General features: G+C 45.9%; 1 pseudogene; it reads right to left on the bottom strand.

Annotated features, from left to right (window-relative positions):
• Positions 1 to 5,642: 5,642 nt before the first annotated feature.
• On the bottom strand, positions 5,643 to 10,778 carry LOC138931588 (uncharacterized; annotated as a pseudogene).
• Positions 10,779 to 13,912: the final 3,134 nt, after the last annotated feature.

Here is a 13,912-nt window from a genome sequence, read left to right as displayed (position 1 = left end):
CTCATCTTCTGTCCTCCTCTTCTCCTCATGCCCTCAATATTTAGCATCAGGGTCTTTTCCAGTGATTCAGCTCTTTGCATCAGGTGGCAAAATATTGGAGTTTCAGCTTCAGCATCAGTCCTTCCAATGTATATTCAGGACTGATTTCCTTTAGGATTGACTGATTTGATCTCCTTGCAGTCCAAGGGACTCTCAAGAGTCTTCTCCAACACCACAGTTCAAAAGCATCAATTCTTCAGCACTCAGCCTTCTTTATGGTCCAACTCTCACATCCATATATGACCATGGGAAGACTGTAGCTTTGACTATATGGACCTTTGTTATCAAAGTAGTGTCTCTGTTTTTTAATATACTGTCTAGGTTTGTCATAGCTTTTCTTCCAAGAAGCAAGTGTCTTTTAATTTCACAGCTGCAGTCATGATTTGCAGTGATTCTGGAGCCCAAAAAAGAAAATCTGCCACTGCTTCTACTTTTTCTCCATTTATTTGCCATAAGGAGATGAGACCAGATGCCATGATCTTAGTTTTTTTGAATATTGATTTTTAAGCCAGTGTTATCACTCTTCTCTTTCACCTTCATCAAGAGGCTTTTTAGTTTCTTTTCATTTTCTGCCATAAGGGTGGTGTCATCTGAATATCTGAGGTTATTGATATTTCTCCAGGCAATCTTGGTTCCAGTTTGTGCTTTATCCAGCCCAGCATTTTGCATGATGTACTCTGCATATAAGTTAAATAAGCAGGGTGACAATAAACAGCTTTGATGTACTCCTTTTCCAGTTTTGAACCAGTCTGTTTTTCCATGTCTAGTACTAACTGCTGCTTCTTGTCATGCATACAGGTTTCTCTGGAAGTAGGTAAGGTGGTTCAGTATTTCCATCTCTTTAAGAATTTTCCAATTTATTGTGATCCACATGGTCAAAGGCTTTAGCATAGTCAATACAGCCAAAGTTAATAATTTTTGGAATTACTTTGATTTTTCTATGATCCAGCAGATATTGTCAATTTGATCTTTGGTTCCTTTGCCTTTTCTGTATCCAGCTCATACATCTGAGAGTTCTCAGTTCATATACTGCTGAAGCCTAGCTTGAAGGATTTTGAGCATATCTTGCAGGATTTTGAGCATATCTTGCTAGCATGTGAAATGAGTGCAATTGCATGGTAACGTTAACATTCTTTGGCATTGCCTTTCTTTGGGATTGGAATGAAAACTGACCTTTTCCAGTCCTGTAGCCAGTTCTGAGTTTTCCAAATGAGCTGGGATACTGAATGGAGCACTTTTGCAGCATCATTTTTTAGGATTTGAAATAGTTCAACTGGAATTCCATCACCTCCACTAGCTTTGTTTGTAATAATCTTTCCTAAGGCCCACTTAACTTCACACTCCAGGATATCTGGCTCTAGGTGAGTGATCACATCATCGTGATTATTCAGGTCATTAAAAACATTTTTTGCACAGTTCTGTGTATTTTTGCCATCTCTTTTTAATCTCTTCTGTTTCTGTTAGATCCTTGTCATTTCTGTCCTTTATTGTGCCCATCTTTGCATGAAATGTTCCTTTCATATTTCTAGTTTTCATGAAGAGATTTCTAGTCTTTCCCATTCTATTGTTTTCCTTTATTTCTTTGAACTGTTCACTTAAGAAGGCTTTCTTATATCTCCTTGCTATTCTCTGAAGCTCTGCATTCAGTTGGTGCTGAGTCCTGTCCCCAAGGCCACAGGTGGAAAGCCTTGCATGAAGGTCACAGAAGCAGAGCTCAAAATCAAGGGCACCTCTGAAGCTGACTGAGTCCTTTTGTTCCTGTTGATAAAAAGCCCCCTGATAATCTCTAGCAAGCTTACTGATTCCCAACTAGGCAAGGATACCCACTACACTAAATACCCTATACAATCCCAACCAATCACCTAACATTAACCTTCTAGCAGGAATTTTCTTTGTTTTGAGGCTGTAAAAATTGGCTATAAACCCATGAAAACTGTCAACTGTCCCTGGCCTGGAAGGAGGTAAGCCTACTGTGCTCACAGTGCCCACTTTATCTCTGCTTTTTGTTCTTAACAAACTCACTCTCTTCTGAAACATGCTATGTCTGGAAATTTCTTTCCAACCCACACTCAGACTGCCTCAAGAGTTGGGTATATCTTTACCTTTCTCCTTTGCCTTTCATTTCTTTTCTGAGCTATTTGTAAGGCCTTCTCAGACAACCACTTTGCCTTCTTGCATTTCTTTTTCTTGGGGGTAATTTTGGTTACTACCTCCTGTACAATGTTACAAACCTCCATCCATGGTTCTTCAGGCATTCTATCTACCAGATCTAACTCCTTGAATCTATTCATCACCTCTACTGTATAGTCATAAGAAATTTGATTTAGGTCATACTTGAATCGCCTAGTGGTTTTCTGCACTTTCTTCAATTTGAGCCTGAATTTTGCAAGAAGGATCTAATGATCTGAGCCACAGTCATGTCTAGGTTTTGTTTTTGCTGACTGTATAGAGCTTCTCCATCTTTGGCTGTAAAGAATACAATCAATCTGATTTCTGTATTGACCATTTGATGATGTCCATGTGTAGAGTCATTTCTTGTGTTGTTGGAAGAAGGTGTTTGCTATGATCAATTCATTCTCTGGCAAAACTCTTTTAGCCTTTGCTCTGCTTCATTTTTGTATTCCAAGGGCAAACTTGCCTGTTATGCCAGGTATCTCTTGACTTTCTACTTTTGCATTCCAGTCCTCTATGATGAAAAGGACATCCTTTTGTGTGTTGTTAGTTCTAGAAGGTCTTGTAGGTCTTCAAAGAACTGTTCAACTTCAGCTTCTTTGGCATTATTGGTTGAGGTATACACTTGGATTACTGTGATGTTGAATGGTTTGCCTTGGAAATGAACAGAGATCATTCTGTCATTTTTGAGATTGCACCCAAGTACTGCATTTTGGACCCTTTTGTTGACTATGAGGGCTACTCAATTTCTTCTAAGGGATTCTTGCCCACAGTAGCATATATAATGGTCATCTGAATTAAATTCACCCATTCCAGTCCATTTTAGTTCTAAAATGTCTATGTCCACTCTTGTCATCTTTTGTTTACTTTGATTCATAGACCTAACATTCCAGATTCCTATGCAATATTGTTTTTTACAGCATTATTCCTCCAAATAGCCTATATTCAGTGGCTGTGTGGTAAAAGCTTATAGTGCTATAGGAGTTTTAAAAGAATGTTTCAGATTGGGTTGAGTAATATTATTGTTATGCCCAAGTCGCAAAATCTCCCAATGACCATCAGGGAGACGATATCCAATGCAAAAACAGGAGAGTTTTTATTACCTAGCTCGAGCTGGGGCTCCCACCGTTACTGATGCAGCGGCTATAGGGAGGAGCCCCAGGTTTTGGATTACATTGCTTATAGAGGGAGTGTTCATGAAAAAAAAAAATTTCTAGGTAGGGGGATGTCTGATTGGTCACTTTCTTTCGAAGAGTTTTGTGTTGGTTTTTGATTGGTCCCTATTACCTAGGTAGACCACAAGTTCCTGAACGTTAAGTCAGGAGATTCTGGTCTGGGGTCCGATTGGCTCATGGGTGGTGGGTGAGGTCAGGGGATTTCCAAAGGCTCTTTTCCCAGAATCTTACAAAATGGAGTTTTTTTGTTAACAAAATGGAGTAGCTTAGATTCTTCATTCCCCCCTTCTCTAGGATCCAGGACAAACCCAATCATGGGTCTGGGGTTAGCTCTATATTGTATCCTGCTAAGGGGACCATTGGCAGGGCCGTATATTGGGATCTGAGTACCATGAGCTGCACCATGTTGATGCAGCTTTTAATGAAGGCCACCAATTTGTTTAGTAAGCATGGCCTGAAGGTGAGTAGCAGTAACAAGATAATCAAGGGTCCCACCAAGGAAGATATGAGAGTTGCAAACCAGGGGGATGAGTTGAACCAGGATTCAAACCAGTTTTGAGACATTTCTCTTTCTCTTTTTCTCTGACTCAGCCCTTCTCTTATCTTGGCCAGGGACTCCCTGACTACCCCCGAGTGATTCACATAAAAACAACATTCTTCCCCTAACGCAGCACATAGGCCCCTCTGTTGGAGAAAAACCAAATCTAATCCCCTTTCATTCTGCAGTACCACTTCCGCCAGAGAACTCAGTGACTCTTGGAGATGGCTGATTGAACTTTCTAGTCTTTCAATATCAAGATCGATGGCTGCTCTTAGGCTAGAATAGTGTTGGTTCTGTACTATCAAGGAGGATATCCCAGTACCTGTCCCAGCTGCCCCCAGCCCCAACAAAACTTAAGGGTTAAGGCCGAGACTGGCTCTCTCTTGGACCAGGGTGAGGCTTTTTCTAGTTTTAGGAGGAGTTCATCATTGGAGTGATAGAACAGTTGGGAGACCAATAACACCAATACACAAGAATCTTTGGAGTCATTTAGTACCTGCCTGTGAATACAAGGTGCTAAGCCCATGGAGCATGCCCACCAATTTTCTTGGGGAGGCACCAGGTACTCAGTTGTTTTTTTAGAGTCCGTGGAATTGCAGAGGTGCTGATAGGTTTGGGGAACATTTCCTATGCAAAGGCCCTATCCGGTTACTCGCTGAAGAGTTAATCTGGCGTCTCATTTTAGCTGCCATCAGCAGGCTCCGTGGTCTCTTGTTTGAATGTAATTTCCTGGGACAGCTATGCCCTCATAATTGGGGGGTTTGATGTCATAACATAACCAGCAACTGCTAGTCAGGTCAGGGCGAGTGGAATTTAGGACCCGATAGGTGTTGATTATCATATTAAATGACGGGTCCTGATCATCTTTAATGTTAGGTCCCGTAAGGCTAACTTGAGGGGAGTTATTTGTATTAGTGATGTAGGGCCCGGGAGGCGTTTGGGTAAGCTCTTGAGTTGGGGTGTGGGCAGGCCGAATGGGGGCGTGGGTAGGCTCTCATGGCACTAAGACTGAATTGGGCCCTATGCCTTGATTTGGGCTGATCTGTATGGGTCCTACTTTCAACCTGACGGTAAACAGCAACCCATTATCATATCCTGACTGATATAGCTGGAGGCCTCAGGATTGTCCGGCTTCCCAACCGGGGAACTTTTTTCCTTCAGTTGAAAATTTAAGTCTCACTGGATTGCAAAGAAAGTTCATACAAGGCCCAGTTATGAGGGACTCCCTTCCATGTCGCCCAGTTGACCCAGTGGGCCCTGAAACGTGACCCAAGGTAATCAAGTCACCACGGATAGGGGGCTCTCAATCGACCATCCCCGTTGACTCGCATCCCCAAGTGGCACAGTATAACTTGTCAGCCCCCCGCAGTTATTGATGGTCGCCCGGTTCCGTCTCCCTTCAGGGCACACATAGAAGGGTGTTTTCCATAAGCTTGCCTGTTGAATGTAGTGGCTGCATCCAGGTCCTGAGTTAGTGGGGGGGCTGAGTATTGCACCTACTAGTGCCAGCCCCACATTCGGGCTTGCCGGGCGTCTTTATCTCCCATTTGCCGATGTCCCAAGATCTGGTGGCCAGAAGACAGAGGTCGAATTTCAAGTCTGGCCACCAGGTGTTTTTGGGATGAATGGCTGAGGTGGAGTTAATTACTTCTCCCGTAGTTGTGCTTAGAATCATCCAAGTCAGGTTCATCAGTTGATGGGGGTTAGCGGCAGCACTAAGCCGTAGAGACAACAGCATAAACAGTACTTTTATCACCTTTGTAGCTGAGTTTGAGTGGATTTGTTTTGTCCAGCTTGGTCTTCCATTGGGGAAGGAATTCTTCCCTTTGGGCAAACAGGTCCACAGGCTGTATGTGGGTATAGTGAACCCAAGTGGATATGCCATCAACTTTGAGAGCAGTGGGTGTTGTCAAGACAAGTAGGAAGGGCCCTTTCCACCTGGGCTCTAGGGTCTCTTGACGATGGTGGTGCACGTACACCCAGTCTCCTGGTCGGTAACAGTGGGGTTCAGGTGGTGGGCCTGATTCATATAATGCCTTGAGCCTCTTCCACGTGTCCCTGTGGGAGTATTGTAAGGACAGGAGACAAAAGAGTAATCTTTGATCATCTATTTCTTTTAGCACCTCTGTTTTTAGGTTAGGAATTATTGGGGGAGGTATCCCATACATAATTTTGAAGGGGGTAAGTTCCAGTTGGTAGGGGGAGTTTTGCACCCGGTATAGAGCAAAGGGGAGGAGAGCCACCCAGTCCCTGTCAGTCTCAGCAACTAGTTTTGTTAATGTTTCTTTGAGTGTCCTATTCATCCTTTCTACTTGTTCTGAGCTCTGGGGCCTATAAGCACAATGTAACTTCCACCTAGTCCCCAAAGCCTGGACTACCCCTTGGCTTACCTGAGATACAAAGGCTGGCCCATTGTCTGACCCCACCTGTGCAGGAAACCCAAAGCATGGCAAGATGTCTTCAATCAGCTTTTTGGCCACCACCTTTGCTGTTTCTCTCTTGGTGGGGAAAGCTTTTACCCACCCTGAGAAGGTATCTATGAATACCAGTAGATATTTGTATCCATATTTACCTGGTTTTACCTCAGTGAAGTCCACCTTCCAGTATGCTCCTGGCTGACTCCTGCGTTCTCTAGGCCCGTGGTTGGCTGGGTGACATGACGGGCAGTGTTAGTGAGCTGGCAGGCCATACGATATTTTCTATCGTCGATCTGACGTCTCTCATGGTAATCTTGGCATGTCTAATCAGGTCCTGCATCTTGCGGGTTCCCAGGTGAGTGGCATGATGCATCCTCAGTATCACCTGCTTTCCTAGTTCCTCCGGGAGGATCAGGAGCTGTCCACTGCCTTCCACCACCCGGCCAGTTGTTGGGTCACAGGCAAACTTTTTATCCAGTCTAAGTCTCTTGGTGAGTAGTTGGGTAAAGCTGGCAGAACAGGGCTCCCAGGGTTGGGCAATTGAAGGGTGGCTTCTATCACGGTACCCTGGGCTGCATGTCGGGCTGCTCTGTCTGCCAAATTGTTTCCCTTTGAGGTCAGGGTGTCTGACTTTTGGTGTCCCGGGCAGTGTATTATGGCTAGTCTTTTAGGAAGACATAATGCCAAGAGGAGGGCTTTTATTTCTTCTTTATTTTTGATCATTTTACCCTCAGCCATGAGGAGTCCTCTCTCTCTGTAGATGGCCCTGTGTATATGGGCAGTAGCAAAGGCATATCAGCTATCGGTAATGGTATTAAATTTTCTGTCCTTCCCTAACTGGAGGGCTTTTGTTAGGGCGATTAGTTCAGCCCTTTGAGCCAAAGTGCCTGAAGGTAGTGCTTCCTCCCACACAATTTGGGTTTCCATGGTTACGGCTGCCCCTGCATACCTGAGCCCATCTCAGATGAAACTGCTTCCATCAGTATACCGGGTAACTTCAGCATCCGCTAGAGGGCGATCTTGTAAGTCCTCTAGCATTCCATATACCTGGGCTAGTATGTCGCTGCAGTTATGGATTGGGGCTTCCAAATCCAGGTTAGGAAGCAGTGTAGCCAGATTGAGAGCAGTAGGCTGCAGAAAGATGATTCTGGAGGGGTTTAGCAGTAATCTCTGGTAGTGGGTCAGCCGAGCGTTGCTGATCCACCTATCTGGGCGTTGTTTTAGTATGCCCTCAATGGCATGGGGGGTGGTGATATGCAACTCTTGCCCCAGTGTCTGTTTGTCTGCATCCTTGACCATTACGGCCACTGTTGCAATCATGCAGAGGCATGGGGGCCAGCCTGACGCCACGGGGTCTAGGCATTTAGACAAGTAAGCCACCGGCTGCTTCCAAGGTCCCAGATGCTGCATCAGTACCCCCTTTGCCACTCTTGTGTTTCATCTACATACAGGAGAAAAGGTTTTGTAATGTCAGGCAACCCTAGGGCGGGGGCTGACAGCAGGGCCATTTTAATAGTCTTGAAAGCGGTCTCCATCTGCTCTGGCCAACTGAAAGGGGTGGTACTTTTTGTGGCTTCATATAAGGGTTTAGCCAGTTCCACATAATTTGGGATCCAAAGATGGCAGAAACCAGCAGACCCCAAAAATTCTCTCACCCTTCGAGGTGAATCTGGGGTAGGGATTTTGAGTACCGTCTCCTTTTGTGCCTCTGACAGCCATCTCTGTCCTTCCTTTAATACATACCCTAAGTAGGTGACCTCTGGTTGGCATATCTGAGCCTTTTTGCCTGAGGCTTGGTATCTTAATTTTCCAAGGGTCCACAATAGTTCTCGGGTGCCCATAAGGCAAGTCTATTGGTCCTTTGCTGCAATTAAGAGGTCATCTACATATTGTAACAAGGTTAGTTGGGGGTGTTGTTGTCTGAACTTACCCAGGTCCTCATGGAGGGCCTCATCAAAGATGGTGGGAGAATTCTTAAATCCCTGTGGCAGCCGGGTCCAGGTCAGCTGGCCATTGATTCCTTCTTCCAGGTCGGACCATTCAAAGGCAAAAAACTCCTGGCTTCTGGGCACCAGGGGAAGACTTACTAAAGAAAGCGTCTTTTAAATCTAGGACCGTATACCAGTGATGATCTGGTGGGAGTGAGCTCAGGAGGTTGTATGGGTTCGGCACAGTAGGATGAATATCTAAAACTCAGTGGTTGACTTCTCGTAAATCCTGTACTGGCCGATAGTCATGAGAATTTGGTTTTTTGACAGGGAGCAGGGGGGTGTTCCAGGCCGACTGGCAGGGTCTCAAGGTTTTCTGGGTTAGGAGCCTGCGGATGTGGGGGGTGATCCCCATCGGGCCTCCAGGGTCATGGGGCATTGTCGGACCCAGACGGGGTCAGCCCCTGGCTTGAGATCTATATATATAGGAGGGCGGTGTCTGGCCAAACCGGTTCCCCCTGTCTCAGCCCATGCATCAGGAGATTTATCTAGCCATTTTCGAATGTCCGCTTGGGGGAGCATCGGTTTTTGGTGCAACCGATATTCGTCTTCTAATTGAATTGTCAGTACTTGAATCGGTCTGCCCAACTGGTCAAGTATTTTAGTTTCCCCCGGGAGGAAGTGAATCTGGGCCCCCATTTTGGTCAACAGGTCTCTTCCCAACAGCAGGAAGGGGCATTCCGGAATGACCATGAAAGAGTGGGATACCCGGCCTGCACCCAAGTCCACTGATCTTTGGGTAGTCCATTGGTATTGTTTCATTCCAGTAGCCCCCTGCACCCAAGAGGTCTTTTCGGCCAGTTTTCCCTGGGGCTCTAGCAAAACCGAACATTGAGCCCCCGTATCAACAAGGAAGTCAATTGGGATCCCCTCCACTCTTAGGGTTACCCTGGGTTCAGGAAGGGGCGCTGAACCCCATCCTCCCTAATCGCTCAGTTCTTTGACAGCCAGGATGGAGGTCTTTCGTGGTCCCTTCTTTTTCTTAGGGCATTTCTTGGCCCAATGTCCTTCCTCTTTACAATAGGCACATTGGTTCTTTCCTAATGCTGGTTGCGTACGGGGATGGCTCTTACCTTCAGCAGCCAGGCGGCACAACTGGTGCTCCCTCTCTCCTGAGTCAGGAACTGTTGCAGCCAGCAAGATGCGTGCCATGTTACGGGTTTGGCCATCTGCTGCTTTGGCTTCTCGGGTATTGTAGACTCTTTCTGCTACTGTTATTAAATCCTGGATACTCTTTTCACCCAGGCATTCTAGTTTTTGTAACTTCTTCCTAATGTCGGGGGCTGCCTGGTTGACAAAATGCATTATCAAAGCAGCCTGAGTGCCTTCTGCTTTTGGATCCATGGGGGTGTATTGTCTAAAGGCCTCCATCAGCCTTTCCAGGAAGGCAGGTGGACTCTCAGTGGGGCCCTGCTGAACATCTCCCACTCTAGCTAGGTTAGTGGGTTTCTGTGCAGCTGCCTTAAGCCTCCCGAAAGAGTCTGGTGGTAGACCCAGAGCTTCTCTTTACCTTGTGCCATATTGTAATCCCAGTCAGGTCGCGATAAAGGAAAAGAGGTGTTAATTTCATCTATATTAGTGATGGGTTCTCCATTTGTCCCTGGGACCCTTTTATGGGCCTCATTCTGTATTCTCTCTCTCTCTTCTGTGGTGAAGAGAATCTGGAGCAGCTGTTGGTAGTTGTCCCAGGTGGGCTGATTAGTAAAAAGCACAGTCTCTAGAAGGTTAGTTAGATCTCTAGGGTTGTCTGAGAACTTAGCATTCTGGAATCTCCAGTTATATATGTCACTAGTAGAGAAGGGTCAATATTGATGAGGTTGGTTTCCTTCCCCATCAGGGGGCCGGCCACTCGTAAGGGGAGGGCAACGGTTGAGTCTGCTGGCCCCTCCGGGGACGTGGCTCGCCTATGGCGAGTATTTTGTGCAGGCCCCCCTACCTGTGTTTCGGCCCTGGGTGGAGGGATGGCGGGGGCCCGCGGTGGTTCAGGGGGTTGGTAAGGGGGAGGGAAGAGGAGTTCTTCTTCTGTTCCCCTCTGCAAGATGTGGTATAGCAACGCCATTGGTTCAGGCTCCTTGGGATTCTTCAGGTTCTTTCCTACATGTGTCACCAACACCTGAGCAGTAGAAAATCCCTGTTGAGGCAAAAAAGGTTTTACCCAAGGAGGGGGGCACAATATGATATTTCCCCATACTGTGATATACGGTACTTGGTCAGGATGTCTGATCTGCAGTCGGAGGATGATATCCCGGACTTGGTGTACAGTTCCCAAGTCAAAGGGGCCTTCTGAGGGCCAGCCTACATGGAAGGTCGGCCATTCTGTGCTGCAAAAAGTGATTAATTTATTCCTTTTAATTTCTACACTGAGGTCATAAGCGCTCATCTTGACCTCCTTAAAATGGTCAGTGATCAGAGATAGAGGAGTAGGGCTAGATTGACGTTGCCCCATTGTTCCTGAATCTGTCAGATGTTGGTAAATTAACACAGACAATACGACAATACGGACAACCACACAGACAGAGAGACTGGAGAAACAGACCTCTGGGAGTCCGGAGGCAAAACTGAAAGTAAGACAACAGCCTCCAGCCATTCAGTGGGAGCAACTCGCTATTGTCTACAGAGAACAGGGGCACTCTGTCCCCTCCGAGGGGGTCAGGGACGTCTCTCAACAACCCACACCGGTGACCTGTTGGCACGTCCACCTGAGTCATATACTGGTCTCAGAAAATAGGCCCTGTCAAAAACGAAAAGAAAGACAGAAAAAAAGCTTACCGGCTGTAGATGACTCTCCGGATGGGTCTTCCCGTGGAGCCAGTGGGAGATCCCAGACGAGCCCCCAGATGTTGTACCCAAGTTGCAAAATCTCCCAATGACCACCAGGGAGCCGATATCTGATGCAAAAGCAAGAGAGTTTTTATTACCAAGCTCGAGCTGGGGCTCCCACTGTTACCGACGCAGCAGCTATATGGAGGAGCCCTGGGCTTTGGATTACATTGCTTATATAGGGAGTGTTCATGAAAAAAAAAAAAAGAAGAATTTCTAGGTAGGGGGACGTCTGATTGGTCACTTTCTTTCGAAGGGTTGTGTATTGGTTTTTGATTAGTCCCTATTACCTAGGTAGACCACAAGTTCCTGAACGTTAAGTCAGGAGATTCTGGTCTGGGGTCCGATTGGCTCTTGGGTGGTGGGGTGAGGTCAGGGGTTTTCCAAAGGCTCTTTTCCCGGAACCTTACAAAATGGAGTTTTTCTGTTAACAAAATGGAGTAGCTTAGATTCTTCAATTATATTAACCATTCTCAGGGATATCATCATTTTACATAAAACCTCATATAGTACCTAATGAGGAAAGTTCTGAGGCACACAAAGCTGCAGTGTCTAGGGCTAGTGCCTAGGGCTTGAGATGTGGAAGTGTGGCTATTGAGACAGCTAAATAAAATCCATTCTTTTCAAAGTCATCTTGTCTCAAGTCCTTAAGGCTTGCAGTCAATCCAAGTTGAGGCTGTATTGTATTTATGCAAAAAGGGTCATCATGTGTCAGTGGACTATATGGTACTAATCCCTTATCTGATTCCTTTTTTTTTTTTTTGCATTCTTTTACAAGATGTAACTGAACAGATAAGATTTCATCCAAGGACACACAATGGCAGAGCCATAAGCAATGTAATAATTGTTAATCTTAGGAGAGAGGCTAGTTACCTTTTGCATTACCTTTGTCATTAAGTTTTTTTGAGTAGGCTGTGGTGGTATAAATGAGACAAGAGAGAAGGAACTGTTTTCACTTTTTCTAGGCTTTTCCCATGCTTTCAGGATGGCCTGAAGAGAAAAGGGTGAGTTTTCCTAAAATGTGCCCAGGAGAAGATGCTTTCTATTTTATGAAATTCGTAAAATGGCAAAGAAGTTAAAAGAATATTAATTTTCTATTCTCCTGTCCATATTTGAAGAAAGATTGAGTTCAGACCATTTGCCAACATAACATCAGCACATTTGCTGTTTAGTGGTTATATGCCTGTTACTGAAATTTATATTAGAAAGCGGATCTGCAGGTATTTGGAAGCTTTAACAAAAAATCCCAGGAAGCAAGAGCCTTCTGAACAATCTAACATTTTCTGTTCATCTGTACTTTCTTGGTACATTCTGTTATTGTCTTTTCTTGGTAATGGAACAAAATATTGCAATTGTATCACACCCTGATGAGCCATCAAGGATTGGTTGGGGGAATAACTGTTCAGTCCTTGTAAGGAGATTGTAAAAGATACAGTACTTTCCTGATTTTGCTTTTACCATGAGGACATTGTCCTTGGGAAGTCTGATAAGAGATTAATCACTACATAGGCTTTGTGGTTTCTCAAGCCACTAGCAGCCTCTTGTTATAAGCAAGTATGCAGCATTTCCTCTTTCCATTCAGCTTGCACTTGATTGAGACATTGCTACATTTGCTGTTTAATATTCTATTGTTTCTCTCTTGCAGAGAACAAGAAGGCGGAGTAGGTGGACATGGAGTACATCTCTCTCCATGATTACACCAGGAATACACTTCAGACACAGAAGTGCATGCAGAACACCAGCTGAGAGTGGATAGAAGTACCTAACCAGTGGGAAAGAATATATAGAATCACACAAAACTCGGTAGGACAAAGGAACTATGGGGAAAAAGAGGAGTGTTAGAAGGACTGGACCTGCCCTTGGCAGATGGGGGAACTGAACCAGGGGTCTGATCCCTACATTGGGGCAATTGTCTGAGTCAGAGGAGAAACATTTAAGTCTGAGGGTGAAATAACTGATTTGTGGCAGCCTAAATGGAATGAGAATCAGACTGTCCTTACCACAGCCATACATACCCTGGACAGGGACACAGGTCCCCTGGAAGGTGCAGCAGCTGAGAGCTGGAGTTTAGGTACTGTGGAGCAATCCCAGGGTGAGAGCTGCTGTGGACTGTGGAGAGACGGATCCGGGGGATGTACGGGAGGAGATTGCGGTGAGAAATGCCTGTGGAGGAAAGCCAGGCAGCCATGGAAGCAAAGCATACTGCTGAGTCATGCGTGGGGGGTGGAGCCATCACCACAGCCTCTCTCTCCCCTCACCTGAACAATAGAGAGGACGGCCCATCCAATGCCTGATGCACTGAACTACAGAGTAGGACCTTACCCAGGGTGCCCCTTTAAGTGCCTGATGCGCCAATCTACAGAGTAGGACCCCAGCCAGGAGGGTCCCTCTATGTGCCTGACAAGACAAACAACAGAGAAGGACCCAAGGCAAGGGAGCCCTCTAAGTGCCTGAATGGCTACTGAAAAAGATTGGCCAAAGAGGCCTTATGATCACCAGCTACAAGAGGCTTGAAAAAGATTCTGTTAGGGCCATAACTCCTGTGGTGCAGGCAGTCCGTGACCCTGAACACTTGGTGCCACCAGGGTCCCTGCAAGCCAAGTAGCTGTGCCACCTTCACATGCAACTCTCACTGGGGCAGAGCTGCCACAGGCAAAAAAATAAAAAAAAGTCTTGCTTCTATGCATGCAGGGTCATGTCCAGGACTCTGCGACCCTGTAGACTGTGGCCTGCCAGGCTTCTCTGTCAGGGAGTGGGGTT

The sequence above is a fragment of the Ovis canadensis genome, chromosome 8, assembly GCF_042477335.2.
Source record: "Ovis canadensis isolate MfBH-ARS-UI-01 breed Bighorn chromosome 8, ARS-UI_OviCan_v2, whole genome shotgun sequence".
NCBI lineage: Eukaryota > Metazoa > Chordata > Mammalia > Artiodactyla > Bovidae > Ovis > Ovis canadensis.
This window is presented reverse-complemented; position numbering and strand designations above follow the sequence as displayed.